Here is a 6,840-nt window from a genome sequence, read left to right as displayed (position 1 = left end):
GCCATACAGTATGGAACGTTGGCGTGGCCAGGGTATTCGCTGGAATGGGTTGGCTCGTGAAACCTGCATTTCTTCAACGTATTGCGTCAACAAAGTCACTCAAACACGCGAGATCGTATGTATGTATGTATGTATGTATGTATGTATGTATGTATGTATGTATGTATGTATGTATGTATGTATGTATGTATGTATGTATGTATGTATGTATGTATGTATGTATGTATGTATGTATGTATGTATGTATGTATGTATGTATGTATGTGTGTATGTATGTATGTATGTATGTATGTATGTATGTATGTATGTATGTATGTATGTATGTATGGATGGATGTATGGATGGAGTAGGACATACATACAAAGTTACGTTAGTATGTATGTCTGCATGTCTGTATGCCTCCATTTATGACCTTACATACAAGCAAATTATACCATATAATTATAAATATATTTGTGTCATGACTGTGACACAGTTTGCAAAAAGAAACAAACAAAAGTATATGTTTTCTGAAAGGGCGATGCTGCTTTGGCTAACGTGCTCTCTGGTGTTTGGATCTCTCACAATCTTCAGCGGTCTTGTGGCTTATAGTTACTACGACTACAAAAGATGTGATCCCATTGCATCAAATCAAATCGACAGCTTTGATCAGGTACATGTTACTCTTTGTAAATTTCTTCCGATTTTGATGGTTTCATAGAACCATTGCAATGATTATTGAAGGTCGTCTAGTAACAACCTGTACATGGAGGTTTGCTGAAACGTTCCTAGTTTCCAAAACATATTCCTGGCAGTTTCGTAATGTTATAATCTCTGGTTACACCCTATATTCCTATCCGTGAGCCTATTTTGTCGTTGATTCTTCAATCAAACGTTTGCATTTTTACTCAACTTCAGTTCCTATGATCATACTGCCTCGCATATGGTAAACCTCAAGTCATTTCTCTCACTGTTCTACAGATTTTACCCTTCATGATCATCGACATTTTCCGGAACCTGCCAGGAATGCCAGGCCTGTTTCTTGCAGCACTCTTCAGTGCTTCTCTCAGGTCAGTTTGACCACATGACATGTACAACCACGTGTTTGCATGTGTTCATGACTTACAGTATGTATAACTAATTAAGAAGGGTTGTTTGCTCCACCCCATAAAGTATTAAGTGTAAAGTAACTCTTCCCTTAAACGATGCCCTGCAAAAAGACCGGTTGTTCTACTTAACTGCGCGCCTACATACTTACGTTAAGAGTCGAACAGTGCTTATACAAAGTAAAACCCATGAAAGGTCTAGTTTGGAGTAAAGTAAGTCTTCTATATCATGCGTATTTGTGGTTATCGAAAATGCCACACACGAATGAGTATAGGTTTGTATCTATATAAATTTGGTTCAGTTTAATCACTCGACACAAAACATTGCTATATTAAGTAACCTAAGGAGATAACAGACTTCAGTACATTGGGAAAAACCCTCCTTGTAAAACTTGGCCAAACTTGTTTATTCCAACAATAAAGTAAACTTGAAAGAATATTCACAATAGCAATTATACAATTATTTGAAAATACAAAATGTATGCAAAACTAATGTAATGATAATTGCTTATTATAGACTTACTGAATGTTTTGAAAGTACCTATATATGTTCTGCACAATGGCTAGCTAAAAGCTGCAAGAAATATTAAAGGATTTAAAACTATACAGTTTAAATAATACAGATTAAAACTGGCGCAGTTCAGTTGTGGAATGTTCAAAGGGTTTGTGCCACAAAGAAATTGATCACATCTGAATTTCTGAAAAGTATCTCTTCAAACCCAAAATTGTACAGTACTCTTTCTCAAATTTAGAACTAATATGCACTACCTCTCCAAGGAAACTACTTGTGCAGAGTGCTTTACTCATCATGTGTAACACCGTTAACTAAATAAATGAATTGAACATATAATCTGTGTGTATAAAGAACACTATAGTCTTATGGCAAGCCAGGCGTTTTCGAATTCATGGCACAGATACTGGTCAAGATGTTCCCTTTGCTTGAGATACTCTCAATACATTTCCAACTTAGAGTCCTCTGAGAAAGGCTGAAGATGGGGTTCACTTGCTGAATGACACCGATAGACACACCAGCTGAATTATAGGATGTTTACAATTCCAACTCGGGGTCCAGCTTCACCAGTGAATAATTTCATGACGTCAACCTTTATTGTGCATACAACTCTAAAGGTGAATTTTATCGCAGAAAAAAGGACCAGCTCTGTCGTTCGTCCAGCGAAGCATTCTAGAGTCGTACATAAAATATATAACTTCATACCATTTGACTAAGTATGTAGTGACTAACTGGGTAAAACATATTTCATATGTTTCAGTTCGTTATCGTCTGGACTATCAGCTCTGTCAAACATCACATGGGAGGACTTTGTAAAGCCCCAATGTCCTTCTATGTCGGAGTTTAAACAAATGGCAGTCGCCAAATTAGCAGGTGAAACCAGTCAAAAAGTTGTTTCAGTATAGTTTATTAAGGTTTGAATACCTAAGTATCAAAAATAGGGCATGTACTTGATAGTCCCTTTTAACAAAAGTCAGCTGAATGGTTATATTATAGTAAACTGTAACCTACATGTACCTTATTAAAATATCTCTAACATCAATTACAGAAAGGAAGCAAGCAAGGTGTCATTTCATTCCGGATGTTAATAAAACTATTTCTATGTTGAAGAAGGATAACGTAAAATCATGACATATTGGAGATGAGATGCACTGAAATTGGCTTTTCTCTCCTCAGTGGTGGCGTGGGGAGTTGTGATTTGTTGCCTGGCGATATTTGTGGCCTCCATTAAATCCATCACAATACTCCAGGTGAAAATATACTTCAACTATGTTACTCTCTCACTAACACGTATTGTTGTCTGATTCCTTGGTAATATTGTTACACAGTTGTCTTTGAACTCTAAAGAAAGATTCTGTTTCAGATCTATTTCAGTGCTTCGTCAATTATATCTGGGCCAACAAGCAGCCTGTTTTATCTCGGTGTCCTCTTCCCATTTGTCAATAAAAGAGTACGTATATATTGATAATGTGTTATTACATATCACTTCTTCTGGGGGAGGGTAATATATGTATATATAGAGACATTTGTAACTATCGACACTTGACGCATTTTAACATTTTTTAACTATTAAGCATGTCAAACTCTTTCCAGAGTGCCATTGCTGCACTGTTGGTTGGATTGAGTTTTCTGACGTGGTTGGTGGTCGGTGCCAGTGTTTCCCCAGGGGTGAGGCAGACACCTCCTCTCCCCCCTGCCCCGACAGATCACTGCCCGAGTGTCAACCTCACTGTGCCGCACACCATAACCATACTGAATTCAACCAATCATAATCAGGAGGTATTTGCTGGGTAAGTATGTGAAACTTCTGAAAGGAAACATGCTTTTCATTGATAGTATATGTGCATATTCACCATTTCGCCTCCTTGGAACAATTGTCGGGAGTATGCCTTCCTGAGAAATAATATCATCGAAAATATTTGCAAAAGTGCGTGATACCACGGGATGTGGTATTTAATGGTGTTCAAACAATAAACTATGATAATCCATGTGTGAGTGGGGCTAGAGAACACACGGTGTCACGACTGATGTTCAGTGATAAGTTCATATTATTTCACAGCTGTTTTGCCATTTACGCCCAGTGGAATCTGTTTCGTCGGAAAATGGACAAATGGAAAATGTTATTTTGTATTTCAAAATTACCAATCTGCTCATAAACAGAATTGCCATTTGCGGCTGTATGATGCATTCTCTACCGTTCCCCCAACCACAAGGACGTGGTGCTGCATCCTAGAATGTACCAGGGCTGTATGTGTTGTTATTCTAATTTGTTACTCCAGTCCAAATTCTTATGTGTTTTCTTAACAGGTCAGGTCTCGACTACTTTTACAGCCTCTCCTACACTCTTTACCAGTGTTTCGGATTTCTCATCGTGCAGGTGCTGGGGGTTACTCTCAGTCTAGCCTCAGGTATGTGACCATATCAGCCTATTAAGGTATAAACACATTATCGTCAAGCTGCTAAATATGACCACCTTCCATTACTCACATTGCTTCTGGAGATACATGTTACAACTGACTTGAATCCTGCAGGTCGGAACAAGGCGAACAACAACCCTCTCTACGTAAGACAATACTTCTGGAGACACAGACCTGATGACGAACATATGATGGTTAGTAACACCAGAATACAAAGCCAGCTTTGTACGCATTACAAGATGACTCTCTGTGGCTGTAACATGAAATGTTTTGCTCTTACTTTATCTTCCCCACTAGTTTTCATATATATCATATCTAAAGGATCTTTTTAACAATGTTCGTGCCGCCATAATATTATCACCTGAAGAAGGTTCAAGAAGTAGCCCAGAAACGTTGTGTTATACAATAAACAAGAAGTTGTCATCCATCCATATACTCGTCTTACATAATATTATGCTTTTGAAAAGAATAGATTTGTATCATATTTTTGTATCATATTTATATTGGTAGATTAAGTTTGATAACTGCGATTGTTAATGGCTATACCCTCTAAGGGAGTTGAAGTAACGTAAAATTATTGTCCTTCGAAGAGGGTATGGTATGTAAGACAACATCTTTCAAAGTACTATTTTTCTGCTCTGGTTTTAATCGTAGAAAACATGTATATGTTCTCTTAATTTGGCTAGTCTGTGAACAATCGCCAATAACTGAGGAGATGATGCTGGGGTTCATGCAGGTAGCCAAGGTACTGTAACTCCACATGGACCCTAGTAAGCTGATCTACCTTGAGTTGTTGGCGATCAATATCCTGTTGTTGTCATGTATCGTTAACTATAGTGATGTCGTTTTGTATTAACACACTAGTTTTATACACAGTCTGTGATAATCTATTTGTTTTACTGTCCTTTGACTGCATTGGATATTATCTAACTGTATGTATTAAACATTTATAACCTTTTTAGTCACGATATGGGTGAAATACTGCCGATGTGACTGTAACTCACTCACTCACTCATAATATATTAAAATCAGCAATACATAGAGTATGGAACAAACGGTCGAATGGTTGTAAACAGACATGGTTCCTGGAACGTACATTCAACACAATGCTACCGAGTGTATCACTTTGACTAAACCTAACGGTTGGTCAGCTTTATTAGGGCTTTTCCGATGAATTTCTTCCATATATGTCATAAACGTTTCTTTGCTTCAATGTCCACGAAGGAACTTTGAATATTTTCACCACATTTATATTGATTAAATGTATAAAACATTCGTAATATATATAAAACGATGTCTGCATTAAAAAACGTCAAGGACAAAATAATCAGTCTTAATTATTCATCGAAACAAAACACGATCTAAACGCGTGATGAGGAAGCAAAAAGTATGATTATCAGTGCTTCAATAACCGTAAATTCATGCGAATATCTGCAGCTCTGTGGTTCCACAAGGGTTGACGTTGTTCTTAGCTGTAATGTTCAACTACTCTGACCTCGTTATCCATCTTCCTTTTTGCAGAGGTCTCTCAGCACACCAGACACCGATAAAGAGGACCCCAGAGGTCTGCTTGATGAGCAACAGGCACAATCATCCAACAGATCCTGAACTCTCTTCCATACACACTTCAACCAAAACATGTTATAGCAATGTCATAATATGTTAGTTTTAGACTCTGTAAATGGTAAAACAAACTGGGCATAAAAATTAAGAATATTCTTTACTCTTTTGGATTTGGCTTTATGTGGGAACAGCAGCAAAATTTATGTAATGTCGATAAATTCATATCAGAATTTGTTTTTAGACTAAGAGCAAGTTATGAACAAGAATAGTTCCTAAATTTTCACTTTATTCTTGTTTTAAAATCTCATTTAATGTTGAATTTTACATAAAAGATTTATCAATTTCAAAATTCCGATCGGCCCTTGCTAAATTCAGATGTTCTTCACACCGCCTCCAAATTGAAACCGGTCGATATATTAATCAACCCAGATCAATAGATTATGTTTTGTATGTAAAGATAACTTTATTGAAAATGAATTTCATTTTATTTTGGTATGTAAATGTTATTAAAATCTGAGATGTTTGTATTTACCACATAAATTTTATTCGAATCCCACTATTCATAAGTTTAATATGCTCATGTCAACTGGCAAGCCATATTTTGTAAAAACCTAGCTATTTATATACACAATGCAATGAAACTTAGAGATTCACTTCTATGCCAATAATATCATATTTCATTTTGTATATTTTGTATTGTCTTCTGGCCTCCACTACAAAGAAAATAAAGATTGATTGATTGAGTAACCAAAACAGGAGCGTGGAGCAAATTTGGAGAACATTTTACACATGTATTTTGAACATTTTAAACACATTGGTAATAGATTCAGTCGTTGTGTATTTGGCCTCAATATTCAGGTTAACACATGTAGGTATTCTACTGAATCGAATTAACACATTATTATACTAATAGTTATAGAAAACGAACTGTTCAAACAACAAATGGACACTCCTGTCTTACAGTGCACGTGGATATACATTACATTATTGTTATAGTATGTAACCATAAGCTCTGGTGATAAATATAGTTTTTACTGATATATGTATAACCTGGTGAAACCAAAGAGACGGTTATGATTATGCTTGTTTCTGTCAACGATAATTATTGACCTAGTTATATGAACTATTAAAAGAAATAATATTATACTGTACATGTGTCAGTTATATCTATTTTCGATCTGTTTGAACACTGATATAATTCAACAACGTTGTGAAGCTCACAGTGATGACGTATGATTATACCAAACAGTGAGATACTTGCAGC

The 6,840-nt window shown here is 36.2% G+C and overlaps 2 long non-coding RNA genes across 2 annotated transcripts; both read left to right on the top strand.

The window, feature by feature from the left end:
- Window positions 1–566: 566 nt before the first annotated feature.
- Window positions 567–2,418, top strand: LOC124259822. The gene is made up of 3 exons (XR_006893931.1): window positions 567–652; window positions 961–1,049; window positions 2,357–2,418. It is a non-coding gene; the product is annotated as an uncharacterized LOC124259822 (long non-coding RNA).
- An 877-nt stretch (window positions 2,419–3,295) lies between these two features.
- Window positions 3,296–4,207, top strand: LOC124259823. Its single transcript, XR_006893932.1, has 3 exons — window positions 3,296–3,386; window positions 3,904–4,004; window positions 4,128–4,207. It is a non-coding gene; the product is annotated as an uncharacterized LOC124259823 (long non-coding RNA).
- The last annotated feature ends 2,633 nt before the right edge of the window (window positions 4,208–6,840 follow it).

The sequence above is a fragment of the Haliotis rubra genome, unplaced genomic scaffold (assembly GCF_003918875.1).
Source record: "Haliotis rubra isolate DU_JTF1 unplaced genomic scaffold, ASM391887v1 Scf739, whole genome shotgun sequence".
In the NCBI taxonomy this organism is placed as follows: Eukaryota; Metazoa; Mollusca; class Gastropoda; order Lepetellida; family Haliotidae; genus Haliotis; species Haliotis rubra.
This window is presented reverse-complemented; position numbering and strand designations above follow the sequence as displayed.